Source organism: Martes martes (assembly GCF_963455335.1).
Source record: "Martes martes genome assembly, chromosome: 1".
NCBI classification, from domain to species: Eukaryota; Metazoa; Chordata; class Mammalia; order Carnivora; family Mustelidae; genus Martes; species Martes martes.
Window position 1 is genome coordinate 88,898,807 of NC_137888.1, and position 15,329 is coordinate 88,914,135.

The window sequence follows — 15,329 nt, forward strand, 5'->3', positions numbered from 1 at the left end:
ATCATTAAGGATGCCAAAAAGCTTTTGTTTACAAAGGTTACATCTACTGATATTTTATTCTATAAGAATTTTTTAAAAATTATAATTTCATTTAAAAAGAACAATAATAAACCTACCATATGTTAACATGGAGAAACTTTTTTAAATGAAAAATAACCATTTTTCCAAAACAGGAGAAAACATTAAAGAGAATATTGATATTATTTTATAGTTTTGCAAATCAGCTTAATATCTTGGTTAATAGAAAACACCTGGATTCTCAATATTTTCTCAATCTGTTGCTGAGCATGTTATTTTGGTTTAAATATATGAGGAAAATCCATGTATGTTATAGAAAAATGAAGAGTATTTTAATAGCATTTTTATATAATTAAGAATATTTTTTCTTCGTTACTATGCCAAAACTAGACAAGTGGTACTTTCTTAAAGGTTAATCGTAATGTGGATACTGAAACCACATCTTTGAGCTCTATTACACTAAAACCCATTGGTCCACCCTGCATTTTGAATGTATCCTTTTATGCAAGGATTAATCATTTCAAAGATGTTGTTTCATTGAATTATGCAGATCTGCCAATAATGACATACTTCTTTTCAAAAATCCTAAAAGTTAAATCATTCATTTTTGTCACTACTAATCTCATCAGAAAAGTCTCTGTGTTGGGAAGCCATCAAGCTCATAATGATAGTTGTCTGTTTTCTAAATTTCTAATGTTTTACTTAAAAGCTCAAATTTTATCATTAACCATTAAGTTCAGTTGTTGTCTTTGAAAGGGTAGATATGCTTCATTCATATTAAAGAAAACATTTGCTGAGTACTGGAGACTGAACAAACGTACTTTGGTCTTTCTATAGTTCTTTCAAGTAAAATGGCATAACACACACACACACACACACACACACACACAAGCTAGATCAGCTCACAACTCAAACAACTGCACAATTGCTTCTCTTCCAGATGACCATAATGATTCAAATTTCATGAAAAGACTCTATACATACTTTCCATTTCATCATATAGAATATTGAAAAAATATTGCTAGGTGGTTGATATTTAATATGCTTTTTACTGCTTAAAGTTATTCTTTTTTTTTTTTTTTTTTTTTTTTTAAAGATTTTATTTATTTATTTGACAGACAGAGATCACAAGTAGGCAGAGAGGCAGGCAGAGAGAGGAAGGAAAGCAGACTTCCTGCTGAGCAGAAAGCCCGATGTGGGGCTCGATCCCAGGACCCTGGGATCCTGACCTGAGCTGAAGGCAGTGGCTTAACCCACTGAGCCACCCAGGTGCCCCGCTTAAAGTTATTCTTAAATTGTATTTTCTTTCTCTCTTTTTTTCTTTTTACTTCAGGTTTGTTGCTGTGAAGAGTTTAATGATTTCTAGCACTGTTAGGCGCCATTAATTTGACTCATGTTTAAGAACCTGGAGCTTTGTGTGCCATTGCTTTTAAACTGTTTGCCATCACATCAAAAAAAGGCCAGTAGTATCTTAGTATCATTAGGAAAATTGTCTTATCATCCTGGATGCCCCTGGAACAGTAATGAGGTCACCTAGATGTCTAAAGACTATACTTTGAGAAGTGTTAATTATTATTTTAAAATTATGAAGACTTGAAGACTAATGCTGCTATTGTACTACTGGATAGAGTACTTTTTATTACAGTAGTCAGTGACAAAGTACAGACCATCAGCCTACAAATTTGGATTTTCAGAAAACAAATGTAACATATCACATTGGTTCAACTTAATTTTTTATGTTTTGGGAGTGATCATGGAATTAGTGCCAATTCAGGACTGTTGTAAGCCTGGAATTCTTGCTTGAAGAATTGAGGAATGTTGTGCAAGTATCTCTACTCTATAATGACTTGAATGTGTACTTTATCTTCATTATATCATTCAAGGGGGAACAAGCAAGAAGGATTTAGACCAAGCTACTTATCTTAAACATGTTTTTCAACTTTTATTAAGGTTTTCTGCAATTTGTGGTAGAGAATAAATTTGTAGATATAATCTCTAGAGCCATAATTATATTTTCATTGGTTTTGGTCTTTATTCTGATTTAGTGGGCTCTGAGGAGACCACCAAAATTGTTCAGTATGCTATAACTCCCATGAGAGGAGATTTTTTTTTTTTTTTTTTGAGGAGATTCTATCCTGTTGACTAAAATGTAAATTAATTCACTGGAGCAATGGAGTGTTCACTGGTAGTACAATGCATCTACGTCTGCATTATAATATAGACCCTTTTTATTAATGGATAATAAGAAATGAGAATTTACTTTTCCTCATCTTTTGTTTCATGTGTTTGTCTTGATTGTTTTTAATTTGATACATTTAGAAATTAATAGCTATATACTTAAAGCTATTATTTTATGAGGTTTTTTTTTTTTTTTCCTTAGTTCACCTACTTATACCCAACCAGCATTTTTATGTTTACATGTCCTTTTTAAAATTTAGGAGAGAACAACTATCAACCATCTATTAAATATGGTGTAGATAAGCTCACGAGTAGTCCGAAATCATCTCATAAGAGAATACATGAAATAAATGACTAGAATTCTCCACAGAGAAAACTAAAGGGAAACATCAGAATTTTATTTAAAAATATTGAAATATTTGAGATTTTGTGCTATTACAGAGATCATATATGAAACCAATAGTAGGAATTAAAAGATATAGTTTGGGCTTTTCTAGAAATCATTATAGAAAATATTTTCTAGAAAACATTATAGTGATGAATGTATGTAGAAAAAAATTGTAATCAAACTACTTTCTATGTGCTCTATGTATTAACTGATTTAATTCTCACAAGTCTAGAAGTTAAGTATTTTTTTAATCTCTGATTTTTAAATGAGGAGATTGAGATACAGAAGGATTTACTAATTTCCCAAGATCAAATAGCCATAGACATAGCAGAGCCCGACTTCAGGTCAGGCAGTCTGATCTCAGAAGTCTTTAAGCTTAACCTTCATGTTCTTTTTTTAAGGAAAAATTGCCTGGAAGTGACGATGAAACAGTAAGAGAATACTAAGAAGATTATCTCCTTGTCCAGGGATACATAAAATATGGGAGAATAAACATCCTCTTTCCCTTAAGAAAGCTTCAGGGAGAAAAGAAAAACAGTCAGGTCTTAGCCTCAGGAAAGGACCAGGAAGGAGAATTCTGTGAAGAGTTTCAGGTTAAAGCAGGATCTCTTTTTAATGAACGGGGGTTTTAGAGATCACTGTGGAGGTGGTTGAGAGGAGGCCCAGGCCAGCGTGTAAAATACCAGTTGTGTAAAATTTACAAGGCTGTGAAGCATGGTACTATTAACTGGCCTTGTAGTATCAGGTAGAGTGGAGATCTGCTGACACTTAGCAGTGTACAGCACTTGTTTAGGATTCTAAGAATTTTTGAAGAGCTGGGTTGTTGACCTTGAAAGGTTCCTCCTCTGATGACTGGAGAATACCCCTGTTGGATAAATCAATGCCTAGTGCATAGTTGTATGTTCTATTTCTAGTGGCTTGTTTGTTTGCTTATTTAGTTTTATTATGTTTCTCTTTTAAAGTCCTGTATTGCTGTATTTCTTTTTTAGTTATATGGAAAATTAAATAAAGATAATATATAAAGATGATATAATTACAAGGATATAATTACTACACATATGTCTACTATTCAAAAGTTAAAAAAAGTTTTATATTTACTTCAGATTATTCTCTTGTTTCAAATAAATAATAAATTACAGATGAAGCTGTAATCCTCTATGTTCTCTTTACTTATCTCATTTGTTTTTTCTTCCCACCTCTAGAGGAAACCACTGTTGGGTGTTGGTTTTTTTTTTTTATTTAAGTGCATACTCTGTTTTTAAATTAACTCTATATAAAGGTACTATACACTTCATTTAAAAGGCACTAAATTGTTCATTAAAATTTCTGCATATTTTGTGTATACTTTTACTTTATATCAAATAAAAAATTAATTAGATAAGTACTATAATAAATTGTGGTTAAAATTGTTAAATTAAGTGGAAGAGCTCCAGGAAGAAAATTAGAAAATATTATGGAAAGTCCTCAAAGAAGTTTTGAATAAATGAAGAAATATTCATGTTTGTGAATAATCATTTGATAATAATTATCAAAATATTAATGCCCAATATTGAAAACATCAAACTTTCCCCAATTAAAATATAGTGATAATATAATTATAATCAAAATCCCAATAGCTTTTTTGAAGGAGGAATCTTGATAAAGTGATTCTAAAATTCTTACAAAAATGTAAAATTCATATCATGATTGCCCAATACAGTTCTAAAAACAGAAAACATATTGAAGGCAGTGAGATGTCCTTATAACAAATAATTGATTATGATAATTTTTCACTGTGGTAAACATTGTCAGTTGTTTTCAAAGAAATACATGGCAACTTGTTAAAATAAAAATCAGTGAGGAAGGATGTACTATTTAATAAACTGCATTGAAGTAAGCCATCTGTAGGAAAAAAAGGAATAGATTCCTTCCTCATACTAGGCATAAAATAAATTTCAATTGGGATAAATACCTAAAATGATATATAGATATTTACTAGTGTTGAAATAATATAGATATCTTAGGACATTTAGGATAAAGAATGGTATCTAGACAAGATACAAAATAGAAAGGAGAAGGAAAAAAATATTTGATTATATAAAATATTAAACATTTTTATCACAAAACAACTTATGCAAATATAAATAAAAGGAAAGAGTAGAATAAGCTATTTTCCACAGATCTAATAGAGAAAATATTAGTGTCAATCACATGAACAATAATAAAAAAAACTTAAGGAAATAGACAAGAATATGTATAGATATTTCAAGGAAAATAAAATACAAGTGTCTAATCAACATATGAAGAGCTGTCTAACTAAGTAGTGATCAGAGAGATGCAAATTACAGCAGCAAGATACAATTTTACACCCATAAGATGGGGAAAAAATGTTACAGATCTAACAATATGAACTATTTATGAATATATAAAGAAGTAGGGGCGCCTGGGTGGCTCAGTGGGTTAAAGCCGCTGCCTTCAGCTCCGGTCATGTTCCCAGTGTCCTGGGATCGAGCCCCGCATCGGGCTCTCTGCTCAGCAGGGAGCCTGCTTCCTGCTTCCTCCCTTCTCTCTCTGCCTGCCTCTCTGCCTACTTGTGATCTGTCTGTCAAATAAATAAATAAAATCTTTAAAAAAAAAAAAGAAAAAAAAGAAAACACTAAGCACCGTTGATTACACTGTAAGTCATAACAACAACTTTGGAAAGCAACTGACAACTTTTAACAGTGTTGAGAATAAGCATACTCTCTATACTCAGGTGATTTTACTTGTATACAATCTATAGAAATTCCTCACTTGTGTACAGAGAGAATGCTCTAACAATATTATTTCCTGCTTTCTTGGTACTATTCTACTGGGGCACAAGTGCTTAGTATCTCAAATACCACAAAAGTTTTGATAGAATCAAGATTACTGGTATTGGTATCTGAAATTAAAACTCCGTGGGCCCAGATCTGTTGCCCATCTCTGCTGTGTGTATCTTTAAAATGTACAATGTATGTATCTTTAAATTTTTTAAGCTATTGCTGACTCTGAGAAAAGAATGAATTTATATACAGTGCTATTTCATTTTTTTTAAAGATTTTTATTTATTTTATTTGACAGACAGAGATCACAAGTAGGCGGAGGCAGGCAGAGAGAGAAGGGGAAGCAGGCTCCCTGCTGAGCAGAGAGCCTGATGCGGGGCTCAATCCCAGGACCCTGAGACCATGACCTAAGCTTAGGCAGAGGTTTAACCCACTGAGCCACCCAGGCATCCCAAACAGTGCTATTTTAAATGGAAATTCAAGCAATCAAATTTTACTTTATTTTAATGAAATAAGCACTCTCTAAAATATTTGATCTTTAGAACAGAAAGAGCCCCTTGTCATAGTGAGACTTTTAACAAATAGCGTTTATTCAGAGATTACAGGAAATATGTTGGACATCATTTCTCTGTATGAATTATGAGTGACTTTGATTTATGTTAGAGAAATCTTGATTAATATTAGTTTAAGCAGACAGACGTTTTGTTATGTGATACCAAGGAGCCCAGAGATAGCCAGTTTGTAAGATTGATGTAATGGGTGAATAGTCATGGACAGCATATCTCCAAACCTCTTATATTTTTCTTCTGCTTTTCCCCTTGTCATAAAATGATCCTTTCAATCAATATTTTGGGAAGGAAATAGGATAATGGGCAGAAGGCAAAAGGAGGCAATGCCAATTGGTTATTTCTCATTTTATCAGGAAACCAAAAGTTTTCCTGGAAACCCTACCCAGTTTATTTCTGCCTGGATCTCATTGGTCTAACTGGATTAAATGGCTGGTCAAAGGGAACCATATCACCAGGACTAGGCTACACCAAAGATAACCATCTCTTGGGGATATCCTCAAGATTAAGAGATCTCCAATATAAACTGAACAAAGTAGAGTTTTATGTAAAAGACAAGAGGAGAGTGAACAGTGTCAAGTGCATGCCTTTTCTTCGGTGCCCTGTAACTTTTACACCTTATACCACAGTGATTTATCTGCTTGACTCTTTGCTCTAGGTGTTTGCAAATTTGTTGAAATAAACTATATATTAATTTTTATGGACCTAGTATTTAGAACAGTTCCTCTCCCCCAAATAGTAGTAATTCAAAACATACCTTTTATTAATGAATGCATTAATGATAAAGAAATAATTCTTAGATTGAATGCATGTTCAACGAGGTGGTATCTAAGTTTTCTTTCAACTTTAAATTTCCTTACTCTTGCAAGATTATTTTATTTTCAAGATTATAAATAAAAGTCTGATAAAAAACATTATTTCCATGCATTTTGATTTTTCTAACTTCTGATCCAGAGGGACCTAAAGCAAATATTTATAAACATTGAATTCTGAAAGCATTGAGTTTGCCAATCAGGCCATTTCTGAAATGACTATGTATTTGGTATCATGTCTTCTTTGCAAATAACAACAACAACAACAACAAAAAGATTGCCTATCACTTTTATTCTTTGGAACCATACATACTAGTAACTTATGTATAGAGCACTTGTCCTTTCTTTATTAAGAAAACAGTCTGTAAATATTGCTGCAAGTTATTAATTCATAAGGGATTTCTTTTTGTGCTTAACATTATGTGCATCATAATAATAAATAAAGCAAGAGTAGACAATTTATAAATGGAGGGAGACAGACATAATTATCAAATGATTATTCAAAAAAAGACAAAATTAAAATGATAAAAAATATACAATCTATGGTGAAGAGTGAAGGAAAAATGAGACCACAGAAAGATCTTCTCCAAGGTTATTAACCTTCTTGTAAATTACTGTTAATTTATGACCCTACTTTTAAAGTGAAGCTATCTTTGAATAACTGTAGAAAAATAAACTTAATAATAAGAAGAAGCTTTTTTCATTAAGCTAGACTATTCTTTTAAATTGTTTTATTTATTCTGGGCTTTGTGCAACTTTTCTGTCTATTGCAGATTAAATGTAAAATTGTGATTTTCCACTGAAAGCAATTTTTTGGGGGGACATCTGGGTGGCTCAGTCAGCTAAGCATCTGCCTTAGGCTCAGGTCATGATCCCAGAGTCCTGGGATGGAGTCCCTCACCAGGCTCCTTGCTCAGCAGGGAATCTGCTTCTCCCTCTGCTTACCACTCCTCCTGCTTGGGCTCTCTCTGGCAAATGAATAAAATCTATATATTAAACAAACAAACAAAGAAACAAACACAATTTCCTTGGAGCACCTAAAAATCCACAGTGTAGATCCACAGTTATCCCCAAAGTGGGCTTCATTTCCTACATTATTTCTATATTTCTCCCAAAGTCACTTCAAATTAAAAAAAAAAAAAAATTCTTAGTATGGGCATTTGACATTTTCTCAATATAAAATACAAATTAAATAATCTTTATAAAAACATTGCCATCTAATCAATAACAACGAAGTGACTATGCAAATGATACTTTGAGACAAGTTACCCAGTTTTCTAGTCTGTAATTTTCAAAGAGTGACTTTTAGACCAGCAGCATAACATCACCTGGAAACCTGTCAGAAATGCAAATTATTTCCTTGCCTGTCCCAAACATACTGACTTAGAACCTCTGGGAGTGAGGCCCAGGATCCCGTGTTTTAATATGCCTTCTAGATGACTCTGATGCAAGTTAAATTTTGTTAAGTACTGCCTCTTATGCTGTATGCATAGAAATGTTGGAATCTTACTTGATATTGATAACATCCCAGGGAAATAACCTGGCTTTGTCATATAGGATTATTTCTTTCTATCTTGTAGGATCAATTACAGTTCTTAACCAGAGTAGAATTTTGTGCTTAATCTTACAATTTTGGAGTGAACTAAAGTAGAAACTTTAACATCAGGTGACAAAGGAAATACGTTTTTTAAAAAGTGCTGTGATAATAAATCCCAGAGGAAGAGACATTTTGATGGCTTATAAAATGTATGAGCTTTTACTGTAAGGTATCAGGTTAAGGGTCTTGAATAATATGGGAATTTTTCATCATGTAATTTTAATCATATTATTTAGAGTCTACCTTTTCTGCCTAACTTGTTGCCTCTGAATATGGCAGTGGGGGCTAGGGGTGGGAAACAGTCCCTAGGAACTCACGTTAATAAAGGCTAGTGCCGTTAGGCAATTTATTGATCTTTAACTAAGATAATCTGTAATGTTTTTGGAAATATTGCTTCAGAGAGTTGATATTCTGTTTTGTTTTGTTTTGTTTTGTTTTGGACTATGCTACTAGTCCAAAGAAAAGAAAAGCCTTTTATTTCAGGAAAGGACTATGCTACTATTTTCTTTCAGGAAATTTACCGGTACTTGAAGAAGTCTAATCTGATTTGAAACTTGCTTTTCTTTCTTTCTTTTTTTTTTTTTAGAGAGAGAGAAATGGAAAGAGTGTGTGAGCAGGCAGGGGCAGAGAGGGATAGAGGGAGAGGGAAATGGAAAATCTTAAGCAGGCTCCATACCCGGCTCTCTGTCTGACCAGGGCTCCATCTCATGACCTTGAGAACATGACCTGGTCAAAACCAAGGGTCCAACACTTAACTGACTGAGACACCCAGGAGCCTAGGACTTGCTATTTTTTAAATTATGTTTTGGCATAATGTTTTCATAATTAACTGAATCTTCTTATAAATTACTCAGAATTCGAGGATTTACTGCTTATAAATATTTGAATTCCTAACCTACTTTAAAAAGTTCTAAATGTTACTTTGTAATTTCCATCCAGAAGAATGATTGCAACTAGTTCTGCTGTTACAATAATAGTGGCAATCCCACCCAACTGGATTCCTTCTAGTAAAATAAATTACTTTAGGTACTAATTTTCCTCATAATTAAATAAACAAATGCAATTAAGTCATAATCAAAAATTGATCACACAAAGAACATGGAATCCAATTAAATCTCTGATTGAAGTAATAATGAAAGCCTAGACTATGGCAATATAGTACAAAGCATATAGGATTTTGAAAACTCTTAAGACTACTATAAAATAATCCACGGAAAACACACTATCTTTAAATGCTTAAATGGTGGATTGGAAGAGTGAGATAGGGAGAGAAGAGAGGAAAAGAGGTGAAATGTAAAAAAGAAGGAAGGAGACTATAAAGCAAAATTTAACATATGAATGGAGTTTTGAATGTAATAGTATCAAATGGAGAATCTAAATTGTATAAATCAATCCATTTATCAAGAAAAATAACTTCAAGCTACAGTAAAAAGAGTGTCTTAGTATATATGCTAATGCCAGGATTGTCTATATCCTGCAGGATTTGAGAGGGGAAGTTAAGGGTTCACAATACAGGCATTGTCAGAAGCAGAATGTTCTTTGTAGTGAGTGATTTTACATCATATGTTCTAAATTTATCTAGAAGTAGCATTGGCATTGACTGTTAACTGTCGCTGAAAAATATACTTTCACTAAAGGAAAAACAAAAACTGAAAAGAAAAAAATGTTAAACTATTCTCAGAGAGGACAAATGAACTCGTACAATAAATGTGTTACTAAGGTGATGTTGTAGTTATTCAAAAATTCTTTAAGAGATCATTTGTTTAGGTTCTTAATATAAAAATAGACTTTTCATATATGTATGACTTAAAAAAAAATCTATTCCAAACTCTAAAATAATTGTATGAGACCTTAAACAACAATGCTATTAAGTATATCATGTCCATACAATACTTTGTACAAAGAAATGCCCCAATTATCATTTGTTGAACAGAAATTAAAAAAAAAAACAGTACATTCATAAAATGCATTTATACAAATAAAATGTCACAGAGTATATCAATAGGTCTTTCCTTAGAATGAACACATCTAAAAGGTAAAGAAAAATCTCAGAAAAGAGATCACAAGCAGCTAGATCCCTGTGGTGTATGTTTGTGTGTGAGTGCACACATGTAGATGTGTATGGCAAATCTTGTTAAAGTCATCTGCATGAGTTCAGCAACATTTATTCTCTGGCAAGAACCATATGTAACAGCCCAAGGGTGTTATAAGGGTAAATAGAAATCAGAAAAAAGAAAAAAATTCCCTGGTACCAAAAGGGAAAGATTCTTTTTCCCACCCCCTTTCTTTCAGAGCATTTCATTAAAAAATTTATAATTGCAAATTCTTTCTCTGTCCCTCGGAGATGTATATAATCTTTCTGAAACCTAAATAAGCCTCTTGTCAGCTTTACAAACCAGAAATGTCTTTCTCAAGGTCCTGGGAGCCATCTCTTTGAAATATAACCAGCCCCTATCTCTCAGTTTCTGTGGGAGGGTAGAAGCTCAACTCCTTGCTCCAAAATTACCTCCTGCCATAATGATATGAGTTTATTTTCCCTTGGATAAAGCCAGTTAGGTAACACAGATCATCATCCCATTTATAGCTGAAATTAGGATGAATTATGCATGACAAATGGTGCTGTAAATTCCTCTTACTTGAAGACTAGTGATTGTTTATCTTGAAAACATGTATGCAATAGGTTGTCTCTGCTTGGCTATATAAAGGGTGAGATTTCTTTTAACTTGACAGTCTCTTAGTTGATTGCCTATGATGTAGATTGCATTTACTTTAATGCTTATTAAAAAAAAAATGCTTTCTTTCTCCTACCTTTGTGGAGCATTTTTCTGCAGTTAGGAAGAAACGTTTTATTTCCTCAACAGTGTGTAACAGAGGACTTGACATGCAAACATTTAATAATTGGCTGAAGATATTTTATTAATGCAAACAAAGCAACTCAGCCAATATTTAAAGAACACATTTCTTTCTTCTGCACAACAAAACTGTATTTATATGTTTTTCTGGTAAATATTAACTTTTTATCTCTTCACTTAATATCAGATTCAACTCAATCTCAAGGGGGAAAAACAAATCAGCAATATATGGGGGAACTTCTGTTCAGGATAAGGTGCTTAGAGGAAAAAAAAAAAAAAGTGATGGAAACAAAAGTACCATTGAGACTGTGAACCATTGAGGAAATGCCTAAAGGGTAATGGAAAGTTGGTAAATAAAGCAGCAATGGTTTAGAACCATTAGGTACAACAGATTATTCATGGTACTGGAATTTTTAAAACTTATTCTGCAAGAAAGAAACTCATAAATGTAAAATAAGGGCATAGGGGGCCAAAGGATAATGGAATAGTAAAATAAATAGTGCAAGTAAAAATAGGACAAAATGAATAAGTTGAGTAGGAACCTTTATAAGGACACTGAACTTGTGTTAAAAAAAGGTGAACACGTGTAGATGGTGCATAGCTAAACAGAATTATATATGTTATAGATTATATAATGGTTCAGATTTTATCAATAAAAATCAGTATTCACAAATTATACATTCTATGAATTTTCTTTCTCTTATTTAATACATTGATTCAAGGCACAAGAAAAGCTAATTGTGAAAAAATATGAAATATGAAAAGAATGAAATACATTTTAACAAATTTTCTTGAGTACCTGCAGAAGGTGAAGTATTACAGAAGATAAAAATATAATCTCTACCTTCAAGTGTATTAGGCTATATAAAATAGGCATTAGTCAGCTAGATATTCATTCAAAATTTATTTATTACTTATACTAGAAAAGGAAACCATGGTGAGCTGTAGCTATCATGTGTAATTTTGGAAAATTTTAACAGCAGCACAACTAAAGGCATAACTTAGCAATGCATTTAATAACAAAAGCACAGTCACTAACAAGAATAATCGTCAAGCAAAAAAACTGTAAGTGGACATCTAGCTTTGAGCAAATCTACTCCTCTATGAAATCTTAAAGATGAGTCACTAGAAATGTACAGTAAAGATTTATAAACTGTGGTAACATATAGATTATTAATAAGCTAATATTAACAAATATTTTTTGTTTCAATTGTTAAAATATTTCATCTGTGGTTATTCCTTCTTCAATTATATGTAATAAATCAACCTCCAACTAGGAGACTAAACCATGGTATTAAAGAATCTTGACCGGGGCGCCTGGGTGGCTCAGTGGGTTAAAGCCTCTGCCTTCACCTCAGGTCATGATCCCAGAGTCCTGGAATCAAGCCCCGCATCAGGCTTTCTGCTCAGCAGGGAGCCTGCTTCCTCGTCTCTCTCTGCCTGCCTCTGCCTAGTTGTAATCTCTGTCTGTCAAGTAAAATAAATAAAATATTAAAAAAAAAATCTTGACCCTGTTTTCTTTAAAAAGGCATAAGCAGGGACGCCTGGGTGGCTCAGTTGGTTAAGCGGCTGCCTTCGGCTCAGGTCATGATCCCAGCGTCCTGGGATCAAGTCCCACATCGGGCTCCTTCCTCGGCAGGGAGCCTGCTTCTCCCTCTGCCTCTGCCTGCCACTCTGTCTACCTGTGCTTGCTCTCTCGCTTTCTCTCTCTCTCTCTGACAAATAAATAAATAAAATCTTAAAAAAAAAGGCATAAGCAGGGACTCCTGGGTGGCTCAGAGGGTTACACGTCTACCTTTGGCTCAGGTCATGATCCTGGGTTCTGAGATGGAGTCCCGCATTGGGCTCCTTGCTCGGTGGGGAGTCTGCTTCTCCCTCTGCCTCTGTCTGCTGCTCCCCTCGTGCTCTCTCTCTTTCTCTCTCTCTGACAAATGAATAAATAAAATCTTTAAAAATAAATAAATAAAAATAAAAAGGCATATGCGGTGTTGAAGGTACATGCATTCAAGGAACATGTAATGTTTTCCTGAATGGAAAGGGGAAGGGCATTACAGACAGTTGTGAAAAGAGGTTATACGAGTTTTGTAAGTAAGATACAAAATATGTGGAGTTTTCTACTTTATAAAGTATGCTGGTATCCATATCTCCTAGGGTAAAATGAATCTTATGCTTCCATCCTATTAGGTAATTACAGGAAATAATGTACAATATTCTATTGCATTAAATTGATAAATTTCCATCTCCCTTCCCTAGGCTGTATTATGCTTGAGGACAGGGACCATGCTGATGCCATTTCTGAATGAATTCATTAAATAATGAAGGAATAATAATTAATACTATACGAGATATTTGAAAATCAAATCTGATGTTATAGTTATTGATTAACATGTTATGGAATACTTACTGGCTTTCAAACAATTAATTTATGCCTGCTATCCCTGAAGCATTTAATTAATTGTCCCAATCCTCCCCATTCATTCTTTCACTTGGTTGTAACTATGTATTGAGCGTGGCAAGTATGTACTTACAAAAACATGATAAAAAATATTTCCACAGAATATATTGATCACTGTAATCAGAGTTCTTTCCACTGAGCAGAATATTTACTCCAAGGGGACATGAATCTTCAACGAATGTGGAAGGAGTAGAAAGGTACACTAGCTAGTTCCAGATCAAAAAAATAACAACAGAGGAAGTTGAAAAATTCAGCTTTATATATTTTTTTTTCTTAGCATTCAGGTTTTGAGAAAATGTACTCTTTGCTTCAGAAAATTCTTGAATCTCATCAGCCATTATAGAATATAAAGTTTTCAAGTGATTAATCTGCTCTACTTTTTCTTTTGGTTCACCTCATCATTTGCCTTTCCAAATTAAACTACTTAGCAAAAAAGCTATGACAGACATTGGAAATTTCCAGAGAGGAATAAACTAAAATCCAGGTCATATGGAAAAAAAAAAAAATTTAACCAGGATCCCATAATAACATTTCTGAAGAAACAAATTAAGAGAGAAGCTGGTTTCTCAGCTGAAATAAATGATTTCTTTCAAGTTTGTTTTACATACGGATCAAATTCTATCAATTTTTTTAAATGATTTTATTTATTTATTTGACAGAGAGACACAGTGAAGAGAGGGAACACAAGCAGGGGGAGTCAGAGAGGGAGAAGCAGGTTTCCCACTGAGAAGGAAGCCAGATGCAGGGCTTGATTCCAGGGCCCTGGGATCATGACCTGAGCTGAAGGCAGATGCTTAACGAGTGAGCCATCCAGGCGCCCCAAATTCTATCAATTGTTTATGCTAGGAGAGAGGTGTTATAGATTTATTCTGAAAACTACACATTCTAAGAGATTTGTTTCCTACTATGGAAAAAGGAGGAAGATTGTAGATATAGGAATTTCTACATGAAAATCAAGGCTTCATCACTTTCTGCTTGTTTGGACTAGATGATTAACTTTCCCAAAGCTCAGTTAGTCAATGTAAAATAAATGGGAATATAATGATATATTTTCTGAAATTGTAAGGGAAATTAAATCAGGTAGTATTTATAAAATAGTAAGCATAGAACAAACACATGGTAGCTGCTCATTGAATACAAATTCTCTGATAAATGGAACAATCTGGAGATTGTGTCATTAGTTCATATAATGTTTCATTTGTAAATCACAAACCCAACTTGTCCATTTAACTGGCATCTGTGGAATACATACCCAAGAAAGTAAATTTATAATAGTAGTATATGACGGTGATACAAAAGCATCTTTGGAATTGTTTGGAATTGTTTGGAATCCATGCCTTCAGAATGTTATTAAAAAGTTTTCAGGGATTACTAAAAGGAATAAAACAAATATATAAGTGGAAAACAAAATATTGTATTGTTCATATTACAAAAAAAATTAATACCTTTCCTGGGATTTTCCTAAAGGTGATTTTGGAGTTATAATTTTATTTATTTTGTTTTTAAAAAACATTTTATTTATTTGGGAGAGAAAGAGAGCATGAGCTGAGAGGAGGGGTAGAGGGAAAGGGAGAATCACACTCTCTGCTGAATAGGGCACCTGACACAGAGCTGTATCCCAGGTCCCTGAGATCATGACCTGAGCCAAAGGCAGACTTCCAACTGAGCCACCTCGGCACC